The 22,712-nt window shown below is 41.2% G+C and overlaps 1 protein-coding gene and 1 pseudogene across 23 annotated transcripts in view; both read left to right on the top strand.

Annotated features, from left to right (window-relative positions):
- The window catches only part of LOC122562121 (receptor-type tyrosine-protein phosphatase delta), a 2,484,958-nt gene that overhangs the window by 769,017 nt on the left and 1,693,229 nt on the right, over nucleotides 1-22,712 (top strand). The gene's annotated exons all lie outside the window — the stretch shown is intronic.
- Nucleotides 763-15,750, top strand: LOC148151897 (uncharacterized; annotated as a pseudogene).

The raw sequence follows: 22,712 nt of genomic DNA, 5'->3' as shown, positions 1-22,712 counted from the left end.
TATCTCAATGACTCCATGACTAAGTGTTTGTGAGGAGCATTAAGAATCTCATGATCATTATATCACATGAATCAGGATGGTGGCAATTTGGAAGATATAAAGACAATTTGCAGACTTCCCCAGAAAAAGAACAGAACTAAGCTGGAGAGACTAGAATGAGAGGTTGGGTGAAAAAAAAAACTTAGCAATGACCTATCTTCAAAGAAGAGTTGGTTCAGGTATAGACACAATGTATTCCCTCAAACAAGAATGATAGGACAAACAAACCTAGAACTCCCTAGAAATTTAACACAGAGAAGTATGAGATGATGCAGTTTAATAAAAGAACATGGAAAGACAATACAAAATAGGAGATACAATTCTCAAGATGCTGAAGGAGCAGAGGGACATGAGTGCATATGTACACAGATCAGTGATTAGAACAGGATAGTTGGAAAGATTAAGTTTATAAATAGAAATATGGAGTACAAGAATAAGGAGGTAATGTTGAACAAGACACTTGTTAGATCTCACTATGCACAGTTGTGAGTACCACATTATAGGATGGATGTAAGTGCACTGGAAAGAATGTAACAAGATTTACAAGAATGGATTCAAAGATGAGAAATGGGGATCCTGTTAGAATCGCATTTGCTGGGCTCTGTGGCAACACCGACCTGACAGAGCCAGAACCCATCCCAAACACTTTACTGTGAGTAAAAACACAGTAAAGGAACTAGAAACCTGAAAAAATCTACTGACTTTTGTCCTTGCAACTGGAAAATGCCGAAGGAAGGAGGAAGCTCGCCCAGGGCCAGAGCCACAGCCCAGCCTACTGAAGTAGTGGGCTTTCTTACTCACCAGACCCTGGGTGAGGAGCTGGCCAAACCTTGTGAAATCCTGGGGATGCAAATCCAGGAAAACGTTGAGGAGAAGTTGGCTCCTGCATTTGCTATGCTGCAAGACCTGGGAAAAAGGACCGATGAGCTTGAGCACCGACTGTAAGCGTACAGGCAGAGACCGACTCCTCCAAGAGCCAGAATGAAGCTCTAGAAACACAGGTCCATGTTCCATTGAGTCTGGTAGATGATTTTGAAAACTGGGGCAGAAGAAAGAACCTGTGCATTGTTGGCATACTGAAGGGGATGGAAGGTGAGTGGCCGGTGGAGTTCTTAAAGAAGTGGTTTCTGAAGTTCCTTGATTTGGAGGTTGAAAAGAGAAGGATAACAATTGAAAGAGCTCACCGGATTGCGGCACAAAAGCCAGGTGCCCATCAGCACCCAGTCTCTGTCCTGGTGAGGTTTCATCATTATAAAGACAAGCAAAGGGTCATGGAAACCTCGAGAACCCGGGGGGTGGGGGGGGGGATTTGAGGTCATTGGTTTGTGGCAGCTCCAAGGTCATTTTTTTTTTCAGGACTTCCCGGCTGCAGTGGTCCAGAAAAGAAGGCCTATGAAGGCGTTAAGAGGAGATTGAGAGAGCTGGGTATCCAGTATTCTTTAAGATATCAGCGGTGCTTTGGATCAATCATAATGGATCCATACATTTGTTTGACTCACCAGAGAAAATGAAGAACTTTGTGGACATGTTGACTTATTTTGAAAGGCAGAATGGCAGAATAGAGGAGAGAGCTGTTTGGGTTTGCTCTTCTTTAAAACGGACTTAGTGGAGTCTCCTTTCTGGTAATAAGTTGCGTGAAATATGTCCAGGTTGGATAGAGTATTTATCTTTAATCTCTAAGTTATATTAAGGATGGATGACATATTTATTTTTAGTTTACTTGTTTATAGTGCTAATCTTGCTTTTGGGTGTTTGTTTTTTCTCTCACGGGTGGTCAGTGTATGTGGCGTGACCCTAGCTGGGAGGGGTTGAGAGGGCGGTTGGGATGATTAGGAGGGTTGTAGGATGTATAGGTACCCCCTTTGGGGGGGGGGTAAATTCCTCCAATCAGTGCCTTTGGTGATTTTTTCCATTTTTGCTGTTCCGAGCTTTTGTAAGTTTTGCAGATTTGTTGGCTGTAGTTATTTTTGTCTGTGTAGTTTTGGTGGAATCTTTTGCATTGAAGCTCAGTGATCTGTAGTTCGGGTTCTTCCTCTCTGGAGTCTCGATGGTGCTGTGGAAGGTTAAGGCTAAGGATGTGTTTAAGTGGTGCACCTGGAATATTAAGGCGAGTCATTGACCTGTCAAGAGGAAGAAGGTACTTTCCAGCCTTAAAAGGGAAAGGGTGGATGTTGCCTTATTACAAGAAACACACTTGGATGATGCAGAGCATTTGAAGCCGCAAGAGAATGAGTATGACTGGGTTTATTTTTCATCTTTCAATATGACGAGTAGAGGGGTGGGCATTATAATTAGAAAGAATCTCCCATTTAAGTTATTCGAGTGCATTAAAGACATACACTGGAGATTTGTAATCCTTAAAGCTTTGATACATAGGGAAGAATATGGGATCTTAAATGTTCATTGTCCCCCAGCCCACCCCCTTTAAATTCTTGATAGACTCACCTTCTAGACTGGTTAATCTTGCATCTCAACATATCATCAAAGGAGGGGATTTCAATTGTCCCATAGAGCCTACGGTAGACAGATTGCCCAAAGGTCCATCGATATCTTCTTTGTGATCTAAATGATTAACGGATTTGTGTGATGAATTAGGGTTGGTAGATGTTTGGAGGCACATTCACCCTACTGGCAGAGACTTCACATTCATTTCGATCCCACATAAATGCCATTCCAGGATTGATATTTTTCTGACCTCCGCAGCACATCTGGGCTCGGTGGTGTTATGTACAATTGGCAATATCACTATTTTCGATCACACTCAGTGTATTTAATGGTTAAGAGTAAGGATATGGTGGTAAGCTCGGTGCACTGGCAACTAGACTCGTTCATCCTCAAGGATTGCAAGTTTATTGAATTCTTTTCTACTGAATTCAGGGCGTTTTTAGATATTAATTCAGGCTCAGCCAGTAACCTATCCATTCATTGGGAAACAGCTAAAGCCTATGCTAGGGGTTTGGTTATTTTCTATTCAGCAAATAAGAAGCAATGGACGGGTGAGCAGCAACACTTGTTTGAGGCGCACATGAAAGTAGCTGAAAAGGCATATTTTGACAAACCCTCACTGGTTAAACTGCAAAGGATCACAGTGATTTGGTCTACACTGAACTCCATGCTCACACGGACAGCCAAGAGGGAGCTTACATTTGCAAGTCAAAGGCTGTTTAAGCATGAGGATAAGCCGGGCAAGTATCAGCATATCTTGCTAGGAGAAATAGTGCCCCCCAGGCCATTACCTCGATCAGAGAGGACACTGGAAATTTGACCTACGATTCAAAAAGGATTAATGCAGCATTCCGGAATTTTTATTCTGAGTTATACCAATCTGAAAGCTGTGAGAGTGGGTGGATTAGGATGGAGTTTTTTTTAAGAATTTGGACCTTCTGGGAGTGACCCCTGAAAAAGAGTCTCTCCTCAATGTCCCATTGTCAGATCAAGAGGTGCAGGAGGCTGTGAGGCAGCTCTAGAATGGAACGGCGCCATGTCCTGATTGGCTCCCCAGTGAATTCTATAAGAAATTTATCAGTATATTGTCAGGCCCGATGCCTAGTATGTTTAACAACTCACACAGTTGTAGTCTCCTCCCATCATTTCTAAGAGAGGTGAACATCTCTCTCATTCTTAAGAAAGGGAAAGCCCTGGAGGACTGTGCTTTCTATAGACCCATTTCACTCCTGAATGTCGACTTCAAAATCCTATCCAAGATTCTGGAATTAAGGCCAGAAACTGTACTGAACTCCATCAATAAAGAGGACCAGACAGGGTTCATAAAAAGTTGCAGATCGATGGATAATGTCAGGAGATTATTTAACATGATCCAAGTATGTCAACGGTGATCGGTACAGAGATTGGTCATCTCCTTAGATGCGGAAAAGGCATTTGACAGGGTCGAATGGCCATATCGTTTTCATACTTTGAAGCGGTTTGGCCTGGGAGAGATCTTCATCAGGTGGGTGGAGGTTTTATATAGTGATCCTCTTGCCATGGTCCTCACCAATAGTGTACGATCAAGCAATTTTAATATTTCTTGGGGCAGTCGACATGGCTGTCTCTTATTACCGCTGCTTTTCACATTAGTGATTGAACTGCTGGTGGAGGCAATACGCAGGGATCCCAATATAACTACTCCAGGATGGGGACGAAGTCACATAAGATTGCACTGTATGCGGATGACGTTCTTGTCTTCTTATCAAACCCAACAGACTCAATGCCACACCTGATACAATGCATCAATCCATTTGGTGGCTTCTCGGGTGATAAGATCAATTTTGCGATGTCAGAGGCCATGCCCATAGGTGGTCTCCAAAAAGTGCCTGATCCTAAGGATGGATCTCGATTCCCTTTTAGATGGTCGCAAAAGGGCTTTCTCTACTTCGGTATATTTATTACTCCCATTTTTGTTTGGCTATTTAAAGACAATTTTGCCCATTTATTCAACAGAATGAAGCAGGACCTTCGTAGAAGGGGGCTGTTTCTGATTTCTTGGTTAGGTCGAATAGCCCTCATTAAAATGAACATTCTGCCCCGCCTCTTGTACCCTCTGTGAATGCTTCCTCTGCTTTTTAATAAGCAGATATTCAGAAGACCGAGTGGCTGGTTTAGTTCTTTTATCTGGTATCGCAAGCGGTCCCTAATTAAATTGACTAAATTGCAGTTCCCTTACAGACTGGGAGGAGTGGGCCTCCCAGATATCAAAAACTATCAGTTAAGCTCGTTGCTATCTTACGTGAATGATTGGGCCTAGGGGGACTCTCACTCACTTTGGTTGGACATTGAAGCATCTCAGGCAAGATACTCCCTTAATAGCCTGCTGTTCTTAGACAGTTAATGGATATTGCCAGAGCACAATAGTCATTAGTATTGTCAAGACATGGAGGGAAATACATCAGGATGAGGGCAAAATTGCCAAAACATCATTTTTGACACCCATAGTTGGTATGTAGGCTTTCAGCCAGGGATGATCGACTCTGGGTTTAAACTATGGGCAGCTAGGGGTGTGTCTTGCCTGGGTGATTTATTTGAAGGGGACATATTGATGCCTTTTGACCAGTTGGCTCAGAAATATGAATTGCCCAGTCGGGACATCTTTCCTTTCTTTCAAATTAGAAATTTCATATAAAATGAGACCATACTTCTCACTGATTCTTATAGGTCCGACATGGAGAAAAGGGTGTTGAGTGCAGTGGATAAATTATCTGTTAACAATGCTTATCATCTGTTGGGAGAGGGTCCCTCAGATAAGACCAAATGGCTCTGTAAGTTTCGGGAGAGGGAGTTGGACATTGAGATTTCTTCTGTAATATGGGAAAATGCAAGAAGGATCTCGATTTGCAACAGGACCCATACCTTGCAATTGAAGATTCTCCACAGGGTTTATCTGGCCCCAGACCGCCTCACTAAATTTAAAGCGGGAGCATCTCCAATGGGTCCTAAATGTAAAGTGAGCATGGGCACGCTTAATCATTGTCTTTGGTCCTGCTACAGACTGCGGGCATACCGGAGCACTGTGGTAGGCAAAATTGAGAAGGCCTTGGACCTGGTATCTCTCCCTCTTGGCTTTATTAATTCACTTTCAATAGTTACACACAAAAAAAGGCTTTTCAGTAACCTCACTTCTTGTGCCAGAAAGAACATTCTATTAGGTGGGTGTAGGAAAATCCCCGGGGCTGGCGGGCTGGCATAAACTAGAAATGGAGCATATCCCCTTGGACTTTCTTCCGAGTATGGTGCACTATAAAACTGAGAATATCTATAAGACGTGGTGGCCCTTCTTGGACTACCTGGGTACAGATTTGTCTGCCATACTAATAAGAGCCTTTATTTAGCCATGGCAATTCTATGTAATAAATCTGGTATCCAAAGAGGAGTAACTACAAATGTATGAATATGAATAAATTTATGCGCTTGATGATCGAGGACTATTGCTTTGTTTTGCTGAGCTGTGTTACGGTTATTATAATTATTATTATTGTTAAGACTTTTTTTTAGCTTAGCTCTTAGTTGATATTTATTTCTGTAATTAGCAGTTTTTTAAATATTAGTTTGAATTGTTTGGTTTTGTATTTGCTGTAGTATTCAAAAGAAAAAAAATGCTTTTTTAAAATAAAAGTGTATTTAAAAAAAATGAGAAACTTCTGTTGTGAAGATCTAGATCATGGGCAAGGTGGACAGTGGAAATAGGGAAAAAGTGTCCCTGCTTGCAGAACGATCAAAAACAAGTGGACATAGATTTGAAATGATTTGTAAAATATACAAATGTAGGGTGTTAAAAACTTTGCACTCAAAGCGTGGTTCGGGTCTGGAATGTGCTACCTGGGAGTATGGTGGATGTAGAGTCAATTGCGGCATTCAAGACAGCATTGGATGATCATTTAAACAGGAACAATATAAGGGTTTCAGGAAGGGGCAGGGGAGTGACACTCATTGGATAGCCAGGGTGTGGAGAATGGGCTGAATGCCTTCCTTCTGTGCTCTCACCCCGCTGTGACTCTGTAAATTACTAGTCCAATTATATAACTACTATATGACCAAGCCCCTCATGGCTACATTGAACAAAATTTTAGATTATCCTGCTGATAGTCCATAAGATCTAACTTATTTTGTTTCATATTTAAGTGATATATTTTTCACGTCATGACATTTGAATAATTAGAAATTTTCATATAAATACATTCAATAAAAATCATGTGAAACATCAGAAAATAGAAGTGGAGTTTGAAGCCAGGACAATGCACTTTATGCTGTAATGACACCAACTTTATTTGACCAGAATCCATTCTCATATCTCTTTTTGAATGTTGGAAAATACCTTTGATTTAACTTGGTTAGCATTTTTACAGTGAATTTAAATGTTAGATTTAAAACAAGAGATTATGAAAATGACAAAAAGTACATTCGAAGTGAAGTGATGCCAGTTAACAATGCGCATGATTTGTATCCATTTATTTGTATCATTACTGAACCACTGATGAGAATCGGGCACTTATTAAAATACTCTATAGGGTCTGTCAGTAGAAATCATTGTGCCTTCAGGCCCAATTGAGTACTAATCTCAATTCTTGTGAAGCAGATGGGACCAAATCTCAATTATCTGTTGAGTTTGAAAACCAAGTCTTAATAAGTGGACTATCACTTTGTTTAGCACCATTGAGGCAGCATTGAAGCAAAGAAAATTGCTCCACTGAAGCATCGATCAGTGAGCTTAGGTCAGCATCATGTAGTGCATGGACAAAACAGTTATCTGTCTCTTTATAGATATATAGCACTGGTCACAGATCGAGAATGTTTGGTGTAGACATGAGGAGTTCTCTTAATAAAGCTGTTTCATTTGAAATATGCCAATCTTTGACTTTCTGTTGCTAGGACGAAGCAGAGGAAGAAAATGCTATCCTGTCACAAAGTCATTAAATTATGAAAGGTGTTTGAAAAGAAAGACAAACTGCGAATGGCAGAACTCAAAACGTGAAGTAAATCCATAAAGTTTGTGTAATTAGTCTTTATTGTTGCAAAGGAACAGGAGTTATGAATAATTAATTGATATTAATGGTGTACTGCAAGTACAGTGCAGGAACCAGTTAAGTGCTGGACAAAACAAATCAAAATTAAATTCAAGTCCAAGAACTTGCTAAAGATTGAGAAGAATTGTGAATAAATATTTGCAATTAAATGTGAAATTATGGTACACTGAGGTAACCATCAATCATTCACTGTATTTTTATAGTGACCTATAATTTTAGTGAAAAAGTGTTTTTGTTTTAGAGAGTTGAAGGGCTTTTGCCTGAAACGTTGATTTTCCTGCTCCTCAGATGCTGCCTGACCTGCTGTGCTTTTCCAGCACCACTCTGACCTTGACTCCAGCATCTGCAGTACCCACTTCTGCCCAATTTCAATGTCTTACTGTGCCCAGATGTTTGGTTGAAATTTATAACATTTGATTTGTATACTTCTCCTGAACCAGAGAGATATTCAGACCAACTTTGGGACAGAAGCTGGCGCTGGGGTGGGAATCAGTCTGGTTGTCGATATGGAGTTTTATTTTGTTTATTTGTTTGTTTGGCTACTTGGATGTATTGATGCTAATTTGTTAGAGAACAGAATAGGGGCAAGCCCAGAACCCTCTTAGGATGCATAACCCAAGATGAAGTTTCAAACACTTGTTTCAAGTACATGATCTTAGCTGATTTTAGTATTTCTTTTCTATCTGATTTGCCAATAATAATTTTTAGTGTTTTTGTCTTCTGCTTTTTAAAATTTTACCTGTAATGTTTCCAGCAACTTCAATAGTTTTTGGTTGTTATCTTCTGACTGGCATATTTCGCAGGATGACTTTGCGTTCAATCTGATTCTGAATCCTTCCACATCCCTATTATCTATATCTGTCCTTCCACAGGGAAATGACCTTGTACCAGCAGCTGTGATGCTGTGAAATGCTCCCATGGAATGATACTGCCAATAGATATTCCTTATAACATCAATACAATATGAGAGAGCTTGAGTGACCATTAAGCTGAATGGATCTTTCGCAACTGGCGAATAATCTTTGCTGATTTGTGGGAAAGGTGCTGTGCAAGTCAAATGCAACACGACCTTCATTTCAACAACTTTCAAACAGGGGGTTGTGTCATGAGCTGAGTTAGTACATCTGAAAATTCCTGCTGCCACCTATATTCCCCTTGTCTATTCAATTTTGCCTGCCTTTTCCTAATTCCATGTCACTTAGCTAACATTAAGCTTTTTCTCCAAGTAATGGCAATAAATTTCAGCTCCTCAGCACTCTTATGTTTTATCTCTGTGAGTGTCCTTTTGGCTTAAAATAGTAATTATGGAGCATGTATGAGATTTTGTTGTGAGCCACACTTGGAAACCAATACGGTGAAGGCTTATGTGCTAGGAGCACCCACTGGAATGGTAAAGAGTAGGTATACTGCAGTAAAAATCAGCCTGAAATGCTGACTTGAAGTCAGCACAGCATTTTGGAGTTCAGCATTCAAGCTAAAGCCAATCTCTTAAATGCACACAGCTAATCAGATATGCACCAAGAAGATGGACTATCCCACTAGCACAATTTCAAAGGGCGATCAGGTATCTTCAGTGTAGCTATTGATTTATTTTGCTGATGTTGGTGTGATTGTCAAGTCTTTGAAGATTCCTAGAAACAAAAAACACTGATGGGCACAGCATAGGCACATGCTGAAAGGCTTTAGGTGCACAAAGATTCCGCAAAGCCATTTACTCCCAAGCATGGGGGATGTAGGTGATCCCTCTCTGATCATAGTGTGACAAGGTGAATGAGCTGAGGTGACATAGAAAAGGATAATCTGGTTATAGAGTCATAGAGTCATAGAAGTGATACAGCACAGAAACAGATCCATAATCTGACTCCTGAGTAACTAATAAACTATGCACATATTTGTCTCTCTCACCCCCAATAAACCTCCCCCCAATCCCCTTACATCCTCTAGACTCTGCCCTAACACCACTCCCACCTCCCCCAGTGACCCAAGGCACATACCTTCCTCAGTCCCAAGCCACTGCTGTTTTGATAAGAGGATGTAGTTTGCCTCCTTCTGACGGTTCAATGCTGTGAAAGAACTGTCAGAATGAAAGTATGACTGTGTTTCTGAGGGAGAGCTGAGCAGAATCATCACTCAGAAATTCAGGGCTCCCTTCCATCATACAAAAACAATGGAGGGACAGAATCTGTGTGTGATTACCACGTCTCATGTTAGCGTCAAATTATAGGTTACTTTGATATGAGTGACCAGATATTAGGTCACGCTCCTTCTTGATTCTCTGTTGTTTTATCTGCATGTCCATTTGCCATCATTTTGCAAACACAGACAAAAAAAAACAAAGAACTGCGGATGCTGGAAATCAGAAATAAAATCAGAAATTGCTGTCAGATGTTGCATGTAAGGCAACATCTGTGAAGAGAAAGCAGTGTTAATGTTTCTTTTCTAGAATAAGTGGTGTAGTTATCTGCAAAGCAGTAAGAGGAAGCAATGACACAATGTACACAGTCCCACTCTGGTGAGGCTGTTAATACACCTCGCATCTGAATGGAAAAACAGGTATTGCAACACCATTGTCATATTGAATGTTACTGACAGCAGTAATTTCTTAATCTTAATAAATGCTAAATTTAACCCTTTCAGTCCAAGATACAACAGCTGGCCAATAGAAAACAAAAAAATAGTGTGGCAGGACTTGGACAATGAAGATCATAATCCCAAGAACCACTGCTACCCCACCTCCACATTACACCTCAATCCCCACTCACCCAAACTCCAGAGTGCTGCCTTTGCAATTTGAGTAATTAATTTGTTGGAGAATAGATCACTGAACCATGTGTATCTGCAGCCTTCTGCCATTTTTGCAATCATAAGAACAGAAGAATTCGGAGCAGATGAAAGCTCTTTGACCCAAACAGTCTGCTCCATCATTCAACAAAAAATATGACTGACCTTTCAAATCAACTCTAAGTTCCTGCCTTATCCCCATGCTCCTTAATTTCTGAAGAATAAAGATATTCAAAGACTGTACATCCTAACTGTCTAGTGTCAAAAATTTCACGAAGTACAAACCTGTCAGGAAAGAAATTTCTCCACAACTTAATCCTAAATAGCTGACCCTTTTTCAAAGTTTAGACTCATTGTATAGGCAAGCCTTCTTATATTATCTACCCATCTTAAGAGGTGCATGTGTTTCGGTGAGATTCTGAAGTACAGGATCTATTAGCCCTGTTTACTCAAACTCTTTTCACAGAAGAATTAACTTGCTCTGAAAATCAGTTTCAAGAACTCTGTTACATTTCCTCCAATGCAGGTAGATCCTTTCCAAGGGAAGGTTACAGAGAATTGCACGCAGTACTACAGATAATGTCTCACCAAAGCACAGTGCAATTGCAGTCAGACTTCAGTCAAGGGTAATATTAGAATCATTCTGTTTCTGAATCACAAATTTCCAGGTTCAGGTCTCACTCCAGTGCTAGATAAATGTAAGTCCTTTGTTTTGTCCTTGACTACTATACACAATCCTTTTGGCTAATATACCATTTGTTTTCCTAAATGAGTGCTGTACTTGTTCATTAACTTTCTGTGATTCGTAAAGTAGGATTTCTAGCCAAGTCAGTTAAAGTACAAACATTTCCCTGTCTCTCAATATTTAAAGAAAATCACCCTTGTTTCTATTTTCCTTCCAAAGTTGATAATTTCACATTTCCCAACATGTTTGTGACCTGCATGTTCCTCTCTATTTACTAATATATGTATGGTACACTGCAGCCATCTCCTCACAATTTATTTTACCACTTAACTCTATTTTCAGTAAACCTGGATATATTCAACTCATACAAGTCATTGACGTCAATTGTAGACAACTGAGGTTCAAGCTCTGATTCTTACAGTAACCTCACTGGTTACAGTCTGCCAACCTAAAATAACCTGTTTATATCCTACTTTTTTTTATCTTTCAGCATTAATCTCAAGAGCCTCTTATGTGGCATCTTGTGAAATACTTTTTGAAATTTCAATGCACCATGTTTAGCTTCTCTGCTTATTACAGGCTTAAAAGAAAATTCTCAAAGGAAACTTCCACTTTTAAGTTTAGAATGGCTCTGAGTAATGATCATATGATTATATAAGTATTCTGTTCCAAACTCCCTTGTAACTTCAATGTGATTGATTCTCAGCTGCCCTCTGAAATTGCCGAGCAATGACTCAGTTTTATTAATCAATACAAAGTCTCAACAAATTGGGTGGCATGGTGACTCAGTGGTTAGAACTGTTGCTTCACAGTGTCAGGGACCTGGTTTGATTCCAGCCTCAGGAACTGTCTGTATGGAGTTTGCACATTCTCTCCATGTCTGCATGGTTTCTTACAGGTGCTCCGGTTGCCTCCTACAATCCAAAGATGTGCAGGTTAGGTGAATTGCTGAAAATGTGTTGCTGGAAAAGCGCAGCAGGTCAGGCAGCATCCAAGGAGCAGGAGAATCGACGTTTCAGGCATGAGCCCTTCTTCAGGAATCACCTTGGATGCTGCCTGACCTGCTGTGCTTTTCCAGCAACACATTTTCAGCTCTGATCTTCAGCATCTGCAGTCCTCACTTTCTCCAGGTTAGCTGAATTGGCCAAGCTAAATTGCCCTTAGTGTTCAGGGATGTGTAGGATGGTGCATGAGTCAGGGGCAAATGCACAGTAATAAGGGAGGGGAATGGATCTGGGTGGGTTACTCTTCAGAGGGTCGGTGTGGACTTGTTGGGCCAAAAGGCCTGTTTCCACACTGTAAGGATTCTATGATTCTATGGTTCAATGAAACAAACAAAACTGGATGGGACCATCGACCAAGGCACAGAAAAAGACACTGGCAGAAACAGCCCTGTCAATGCTGCAAAGTCCTCCACACTAACAAAATTGGGAGAGCAACTTCATAGCATAGTCACACAACAACCTGACATAGTCAGACCACAGAACAATAGCTGATGGACAGTAACCTAGACACCACCATCACCATACCAGGATATGTTCTGTCCCAACAGCAGAGATAGAGGCACAGTGATATATAATCTTAGAGTCATCAACATTGAGTCTGGACCCAATGAAGTCTCATGGCGTCAAGTTAAACCTGGGCAAGGAACCTTCTACTTGGACTATGTATGGTCCTCCTTCAGTTGATGACTCAGCACTCTTCCATGTTGAACAATTCAAAGCACTGAGGGGGGCAAAGACACAAAACATACTCTGGGTGGGGATTTCAATGACCACCACCAACAGTGGTTCAGTAGCAGCACTAATTATCCAGCTGGTTGGATCGTAAAGAACGTAACTGCTAAACTGGGTTTGCAGCAGCTAGTGAGAGAATCAGTAAGAAAGAAACACAGACTTGACCTCATCCTTACCAATGTGCTGACTGCAGATGCATCTACCACCTCACAAAATCCCACCTGCACACTGAGAATACCCTCCATTGTTTTTGTTGTAGCATTACTATGGTAAATCAGACAGACTTCGAACAGATCTAGCAAATCAACACTGGACATCAACATTTTCAGAATGGTATTCCAGCACAATCTGCTACCTCATGGCCAAACATGACCGTAATCAACCATTACCATTAAGCCAGGGAATCAACTCTTGTTCAATGAAGAATGCAGAAGGGCATGCCAAGAGCAGCACCAAGCATACCTAAAAAGGAGGTTCAACCTGGAGTGAAACAGGTCCATTTGCATGCTAAGCAGCATAAGCAGTAAGTGATAGACAGAGATGAGTGATCCCACTACCAAAGGATTAGAACCACGCTCCAGTCCTGCTACATCCAGTTGTAAATGGTGGTGGACAATTAAACAACTCACAGGAAAAGGAGGAGGCTTCACAAATATCCCCACCCTCAAAGATGGAAGAGTTTAACCTGTCAGTATAAGAGATAAGGTTGAAGCATTTGTTGCAATTTTCAGCCAGAAGTGCTGAGCGGATGATCCATCTTGGCCTCCTCCAGTGGTACCCAGCATCATAAATACGAGTCTTTAGTCAATTTGATTCACTCCAAGTGATATCAAAAAGTATTTGGAGGTGATAGGTCTTTCAAAGGTAATGAGCTTTGAAAATATTGCAGCAATAGTACCAAAGATGTTCTCCATAGCTTGCCAATCCCCTAGTCCAGCTGTTTCAGTACAGTTACAGCACTGGTATCTACCTGACAATGTAGAAAATTACTCAGGTATGTCCTGTGCCTAAAAGGCAGGACAAATTCAAACCAGCCAGTTACTGCTCCATTAGTCTGCTCTTGATCATTAATATAAAGTCATCAAGTTGGCGGCGGAGTAGGTCTCCTGAGCTGGAACTCATCCGTTCTGTCCGTTTCTTTTTTTTACTCTCTTTTTGCATTTTCTTCTTTTTCTTTGCACCTCCTGTCCTTGGGCACCATCAGCAATATGTGGGTGAAAGCCAACACAGACTCCCAGTCTCAGCATGGACTTGAACGCAGCATGGTGGCTCAGTGGTTAGCACTGCTGCCTCACAGCACTAGGGTCCCAGATTCAATTCCAGCCTCGGGCGACTGTCTGTCTGGAGTTTGCACATTCTCCCTATGTCTGTGTGGGTTTCCTCTGGGTGCTCTGGTTTCCTCCCACAGTCCAAAGATGTGCAGGTCAGGTGAATTGGCCAAGCTTAATTGCCCATAGTGTCAAGTGCATTAGTCAGAGGGAAATGGGTCTCGGTGGGTTACTCTTGGAGGGTCGGTGTGGACTGGTTGGGCCGAAGGGCCTGTTTCCATGCTGTAGGTAATCTAATCTAAAACAAACCTGGCCTCAGCATGGACTCGAACATCTGGCCTCAGCATGGTCTCAACTTGAGGTGAAGCCCAGTGTGGTCTGTATTGGAAGGACTATTATTCTGAATTCTTGTTTCTATATGTTTCTAATTTATAATCATTTTTCCAATTACTCACTCATGCAATGGACCATGAATGGACAGACACAGGACAACAAGCCATAGATATTAGACAGCGACAAACACAGAAAATGAAAAAAACTAGACCTGCAGAAGAAACTAGACAAACTAACACAAAGTAACAACACTGACAACACAGAAGCATGGATAAAAACCTTATCTGACCGGCCCTTAACACACACTGAAAAAGCCATCTTAGTAAGAGGATTAAATTACAACTGCCAGGATGCAGACAACAGAGATTTCTTAGCAGTGTTAGAAACAACACTAAAAGACAACCAACTCACAGAATAAACCCAGCAAACTATCAGACAGGTAGTCGTGCCAACATTAAGCAGAAAAAAGGAAGGAGACACACTCAATGCACAAGAAAGGAAAGCACTGGAAAGATTAAAAAAAGATAAAAACATTGTTATCAAACCTGCAGGCAAAGGACACTTAACAGTCATTCTAAATCGAAGAGACTAATTGAAAAAGCAAGCATACTACTTACAGATACGAACACTTACCAACAACTGGCGATAGACCCGACCCCACAACTAGAGAACTGAATCACAGCCCTACTTACAAAACTTCAGAAATCTGGAGAAATAAATAAGACCTACTTCCAAAAAATGAAGCCAGATGGATCCAACACACCACGCTTCTATGAATTACCCAAAATTCACAAACCAGGAGCCCCCCTCAGACCCATAGTCTCGCTACCTGGAACACCAACCTACAGATTGGCCAAGGAGCTACACAAAAGACTAAAACACTTAGTAGAAGACTCACGTCACTCCACCCAAGAATTCCTGAAGATCATCAAAGACACTAAGATAGAAGAGGATGAAATAATGGTCTCCTTTGATGTAACAGCCCTGTTTACATCAATCAACATTAACCTGGCCAAGGAATCACTGACTACACTATTAGAAGACCCAAAGGCACATACACCAAACAACACTAACTTTATCAGCAAGGACAGTATTGTCAAGTTAGTGGACCTATGCCTTACCACATACTTCACCTGCAACAACAAAACCCAGTGACAAATCAACGGAATACCCATGGGATCTTCAATATCAGGGTTCTTAGCAGAGGTAGTAATGCAGAGACTCAAACAAACAGCTCTGCCAACTAACCAACCCAAACTTTGGGTCCGCTACGTGGATGGCACCTTTGTCATCACTGAACAAAACAAATTAGAGGAAACCTTCAAGACCATATACTTACTGGCATAAAGTGCACTAAAGAGGAGGAAAACAACAAAAACTGCCATTCCTAGATGTCATAGTAGAGCGAACAGTCAATGGGGAACTTCAAATCAGCGTCTACAGGAAAACAACACATACGGACCAAATATTGAACTACAGAAGCAATCATCCCAACACCCACAAACGAAGCTGCATCAGAACATTATTTCAACAAGCCAACACACACTGCAGCACAGAGGAACTACGCAGAGCAGAGGAAAATCAGGTCTACCGTGTATTCAAAATGAATGGGTACGCAATGAACACAGTCCATCGATTTTTTAGCAACAAACCCAAACAAGCAGACAAAACATATCAAGAAACCCTAGCTACTGTCCCCTACATCAAAGACATCTTGGAAATGACTGTCAGACTACTCAGACCCCTTGGCATCATGGTAGCCCACAAACACACCAACACACTAAAACAGCAGCTAATGAACTTGAAAGACCCTATACAGACAAGAAGGGAAATTAATGTAATTTACAAAATACCTTGCAAGAACTGAAACAAACAGTACATTGGACAAACAGGCAGAAAACTAGCAAGCAGGATACATGAAGATCAACTAGCCACAAAACAACATGACCCTCTCTCACTAGTATCCTTACATACGGATGAGGAAAGACACCACTTCGACTGAGACAACAGATCCATCCTAGGACAAGCCAAACAGAGACACGTACAAGCATTTCTAGAAGCATGGCATTCCAACCAGAACTCTATCAACAAACACATCGAGTTAGACCCCATCTCCCACTCCCTGAGAAAAAGAACAGGAAATGGCATCACCACAGGAAATGGCATCACCAACATAAGGAAACCCAAACATATAAATAGAAAGCAGGAATCATAAACAGTGCTTCGCCTGAAGGTCCACTGAAGATGGTACCTAGTAGGGTGATGAAACATCTGGAAATGAACCTACCAGCTCAGCGAGCAAGCCTACATCCAGAACCACAACCTGAGCTACAAATAACTCAAAACTCATTATTGCAGGACTTTTGATTTTTTTTATTTTTCTACTTTTTTTCCTTATGAATTTGAACTTAAGAATCTGTACCGAGGTACCTTAGTACCTAAGATGGCACCATATGTGGTGACCTGTAAACTATTCAGTGTATTCATGTACGATCATGTGACAATAAAACTAATTATAAAATGCTAAATTCTACATTCTAAAAGGATGGAAAGTGCCATCAACAGTACTGTCCATCAGCACCTGCTCAGCAATAAACTGCTCAATAACACCCAGTTTGGGTTCTGATAGGGCCACTCAGCTCCTAACCTCATTATAGCCTCGGTTCAACCATGGACAAAAGAACTGAATTCAAATGAGATATGAGAATAACTGCCATTGACATCAAGGGTGCATTTGACCGAGCATGGCATCAAGCAGCCCAACTAATCAATTGGAATCGATTGGTATCGAGGGCAAATTATTTATGGTTGGAGTCTTACTTAGCACATTGGAAGATGTTTGTCATTGGTCAGTCATCTCTGCAGGAGTTTTGCAGGATTCCTCAGGTTAGCATTCTCGGCCCAACCATCTTCAGTTGCTTCATTAATCACCTTATCTCCATCATAATGTCAGAAAGTGGAGTTATTTGCTGATGAGTGCACAATATTCAACACCATTTACATCTTCTCAGATATTGAAACAATCTATGTTCATATGCAACAAGATCTGGACACTATTCAGGATTGGACAGACAAGTGGCAAGTAACATTTGAGTCATACATATACCAGGCAATGACCATCTCGAATATGAGACAATCTAACCACTGTCCCTTGACATCCAATGGAATTATCATCACTGACTTTCCCACTGTTAACATCTTTGAGGTTACCATTGTCCAGAAACTCAACTGAACTTGCCACACAAATACAATAGATGCAAGAGCAGATCAGAATCTCAGAATACTGAGGTGAGTAACATACTTCCAGATTCACCAAAGGCTGTCCACCAATGACAAGGTACAAGTGAGTAGTGTGATGTAGTCCTACCCACTTGCCTGATGGGTACAGTTCCAACAACACTCCAGAAGCTTGACACCATACGACAAGGCAGCCTGTTTAATTAGTATGACATCCACAAGCATCCACTCCCTCTCCCACCGATACTCAATAATATCAGTATGTACTATCTACAGAATGCATTGCAGAAATTCACCAAAGATCCTTTGATAGCACCTTTCGAAGCCAGAACCACTTTGATCGAGACAGATTAAGGGCTGCAGATAGATCGGGACTACACCACCTTCAAATGCTCCTCCAAGTCACTCACTGTCCTGACAGTAATATATTGCTGTTTTTTTCACTGTCGCTCAGTCAAAATCCTAGAATTCCCCGCAGAAAGGCATTTTGGGTCAACCTACAGCACACTACAGTGGTTCAAGGAAGCAGCTCACCACCACCTTCTCAAGGGCAGCTGAGGATGGGCAATAAACACTGCCGTGGATGCTCATGTCACATGACTGAATTTAAAAAAAAGTGAATTCAAGCTGATGTCAGGTCAGGCAAACTAAGTATTTAGTATTTTTTTTAATCATTGGTGTATGTGTCACTGGCTAGACCAGCATTCATTGCCCATCTCTAATTGTGAGAGGACAGTTAAGAGTCAACCATATTGCTCTAAGCCAAACCAAGTAAGTAAAACAGTTTTCTTCCCCTGACTATTAACAATGAGTTTGTGGTCACTGTTTGACTCTGAATCAGATTTTATTTTGATTGAACTTAGATCCCACCATCTTTCAAAGTGGGATTTGAACTCAGGTCCCCAGAACATTACCTGGGACTCTGAATTAATAGTTTAGCAATAATATCATAAGCCTACCTCTAGTCTAGAGTGGAAGAGTGGTGTAACATTTGAGTCATACATATACCAGGCAATGACCATCTCTAATATGAGACAATCTAACCACAGAAGCTGCTTGAGAATTGAACAAATTTTGAAAAGTCAAGAGCAATGCACCTACTGTCAACGTAACTGCCTCTTTTAAAACTCTGAAGTGGCCATTTGCAGGGTATCTACTGATTTTAAATCCCACAAATTTCTCCCAAACTATTTCTTTGCCATTACATGGTGACCCTAATGATCCATATTAGCTTCTTCGTATTTATCATCTACTTGTTTTTCTTCAGCAATATCATCACAAAAGGCAATGTGTATGTATTTTGCCTGTTTATTGCACTACCACCCCTCTCCACCCCTGAACTATTTTGACATGATGAGATGTTCATTTACCATGGATGCTGGATGAGAAGATACTTCTTTCCAATGTTGGAAAGAACCAAGCCATTGTCTTTGGTACTGATCACAAACTCTATTTCCCACCCATTGACTCCATCCATTTCATCGGCATGTCTCTGAAAATGAATTAGGGTGTTGGAAGGCCATTTTGATTCCAAGGTACATTTGTGACTAAGTATCTGGATCATGTATTTCAACCTCTGTAACAACCTGCAATTCTGCCTCAGCCCACCTCAAGCTGAAACTCTCAACAATGTCTTTACTGACTTAAGACCTGAGTATTTAAATGCAATGGATCACCTCTTGCATTTAAATCTTCTTAAATTTATCTGTTGTAAATCGACAATTTTAATTATTCCATTGCAAGCAGACTTGCTGTCAGCAGCCCCAAGCTTGACAGTTCTGGAATCCCCTTACCTTCTCCACCTCTCTTCTAATTTTTTCTCCCTTAAGACAGTCCTTTAAAACACCTTCATTGACCAAGCTTTTCTCCTTATCCCTCCTACCACTCAATGTCATTTATTTTTGATAACACACTTGTAAATCACCACAGAATGTTCTGTCACAATGGGCTTGAGAAATTGCTGAATGCTAACAGCTGAAAAGAAAAAGGGACAAATTGGGATTTTATAATTTAATGATGAAACAGGTGCAACATCTTAGAAACTGTGCTGTTAATTAATCTTGTATCTGATGTTTTTATTTTCTGGAATTATCTGGAAAATCCTCTATGTGCTTATTCCCTAGGCCTTCATCTACTTCGAGCAGATGGTTCAACTTGTCTAACTCATTCATAACAGTCCTACACCTTGTGAACTGTTTATTTGGCTCTAATTTGTTACAATCATGCTCAATCAAGTGTGTGAGGCAGATGGCAGTTCTGGATTTTCATTAAAAATTCTACCTTGCTTACAGATAATAAAAAAGTCTGTGCAAAAGTCAATGACAAGAACTCTTGGTGACCACAAAGTACCATGTTCAGAATAGATCTGGGTATTGAGTCAAGCTTGCAATGTCAGGGTGTCACCAGTCTCAAATCGGGGAAAACAAAGCAAAATACTGAGGATGCTGGAAATCTGAAACAAACACAGGGAATGCTGGAGAAAGTCAGCAGATCTGGCAGCATCTGTAGAGAGAGAAACAGGGTTAACATTTAATGCCTGATACGGCTCCTCTTCAGAAGCAGAATAAAATCATTCATCCATCTCCCACAAACTCTCTTATATGCCCCTGCCACATACAGAGCAACCTCATGCCGGTGCAAAACCTCCATGTCACCATATGCCCTCTTCCCACCCCAGGCTGCTTCATATCTTCCATGTCACTTTATTATCATGATCAGGTTTCAAAGAGGTGATTTCATTGGAACTTGCAAAATACTTTAAGAAACAGACAGAATCAATGCAAATGAGAATGTTCCTGGTTGATAAGTCGTGAACAGGGTGCACAATTTAAAAATAGGAGGATGCCACGTAGTTCCAAGTTAGGAAGAAATTATTTTACTGAGCGGGTTATGACCCTTTGTCATTGTCACCCAGAGGGCTATCTTTGAATTTGTTGAAGATATAAATTGAGAGACTTCTGATTCCCATTTGCACACTAGGTTATGGGGTGCGTAAAAGGTACTGGATTGATCTGCTACAATCATATTGAATGTGAGGCAGGCTTGATGGCTTGAATGGCCTAATATTTTTCCTATGTAACCTCATATCTCCAAAACAAAGCCCCTTACCCAGCACCCATAGCCTGTCATACAACCTTTGCCAAATTATGCACATTACCCTTTACCCTCCTCATTACTTCCCAACTTTACAGCTATCAAGGATGGGCTGACCTCAGGAATCAAGCTGAAAAAAAAAAAAGTGTACCAACCAGTGGAGTGCCACAAGGATCGGTGCTGGGTCCTCTACTTTTTGTCATTTACATAAATGATTTTGATGCGAGCATAAGAGGTACAGTTAGTAAATTTGCAGATGACACCAAAATTGGAGATGTAGTGGACAGCAAAGAAGGCTACCTCAGATTACAACAAGATCTTGATCAGCTGGGCCAATGGGCTGAGAAGTGGCAGATGGAGTTTAACTCAGATAAATGCGAGGTGCTGCATTTTGGGAAAGCATATCTTAGCAGGATTTACACACTTAATGGTAAGGTCCGAGGGAGTGTTGCTGAACAAAGACACCTTAAAGTGCAGGTTCATAGCTCCTTGAAAGTGGAGTCACAGGTAGATAGGATAGTGAAGAAGGCATTTGGTATGCTTATCTTTATTGGTCAGAGTATTGAGTACAGGAGTTGGGAGGTCATGTTGCAGCTGTACAAGACATTGGTTAGGCCACTGTTGGCATATTGCATGCAATTCTGGTCTCCTTCCTATCGGAAAAATGTTGTGAAACTTGATAGGGTTCAGAAAAGATTTACAAGGATGTTTCCAGGGTTGAAGGGTTTGAGCTATAGGGAGAGGCTGAACAGGCCAGGGCTTTTTTCCCTGGAGCGTCGGAGGCGGAGGGGTGATCTTATAGAGGTTTACAAAATTATGAGGGGCATGAATAGGATAAATAGACAAAATCTTTTCCCTGAGATTAGGGAGTCCAGAACTAGAGGGCATAGGTTTAGGGTGAGAGGGGAAAGATATAAAAGAGACCTAAGGGACAACATTTTCACACAAAGCATGATACGCGTATGGAATGAACTGCCAGAGGGTGTGGTGGAGGCTGGTGCAATTGCAACATATAAGAGGCATTTGGATAGGAATATGAATAGGAAGGGTTTGGAGGGATATGGGCCGGGTGCTGGCAGATGGGACTAGATTGAGTTGGGATATCTGGTCGGCATGGACGGGTTGGACCAAAGGGTCTGTTTCCATGCTGTACATCTCTATGACTCCATGACTCTATATCAGTATTGGACTGGATATTCCAAGGAAGGAGTAGTTACAGTTTATTGCCAGACTGTTGCTATTTTATTCCTATTGGACTGGGATCTGCATTGCGAACCGATGATTCTGATACCGGGATCATCAGAATTGTGGGATCATACTTCAAATCAAGCAATTTCCTCATCATGCAGGATGTTCAGGGCAAAGTCAAACTATGCCCTCTTTTGCAGGAGGCAGTGTGTCATGTTCTGAGATTTAAATGTCGAGCAACACGACAGACACTTTGATAGCTTCTATGAAAGGGTAAGTGTATAACATAAGCATGAAGTTTAGGTGGAACTTGGTTATGGTAGTATGGTGCCGTGTTGGGAGAATTCAAAACTGCCAGTTGTGTAGGGTGCCAGATAAATGGAGCGCTTAATATGGTTGGGTTGTGGCCGGGATCAGGCTTTGAGGGTAGGGAAGAGGTATTGAGGTTGGTGGGGGTTCAAGCCAGCAATGTGCCAGATTATGAAGTTTAAATATGAGCATTGGTTATTGGGGTCCATGGTATGTACAGAAAGAGGGAAGGTTTATTTGGGCATAGGGTAAATTGTGAGGTAAGGTGCAATGGGTAGAGGGGGAGGAGATCAGCTCAATACTTAACCAGGAGTTGGATTTGCTTTCAATCATCTGTTTCCTGAGTAATATTAATTGCAGCAGAACCCTCTGAAATCTCTGCATTTAATGGATTATTGCAGAGGATTCCAGGAGCAGGGGAACAGCTTCTTGTAATCTTCAATTTCCAGGGCAATTCCTGCAGAGTTTGTAACTATATGAGCATTCAGTTTGTGCTGGTCAAGCAATTCTTTGACTATTGGAATAG

This window comes from Chiloscyllium plagiosum, unplaced genomic scaffold (genome assembly GCF_037043375.1).
Source record: "Chiloscyllium plagiosum isolate Xiang-an unplaced genomic scaffold, Cpla_swu_hap1 HiC_scaffold_2, whole genome shotgun sequence".
Classification (NCBI taxonomy): Eukaryota; Metazoa; Chordata; class Chondrichthyes; order Orectolobiformes; family Hemiscylliidae; genus Chiloscyllium; species Chiloscyllium plagiosum.
The sequence above is the reverse complement of the archived record's forward strand: the minus strand, read 5'-3'. Positions and strand labels throughout refer to the sequence as shown.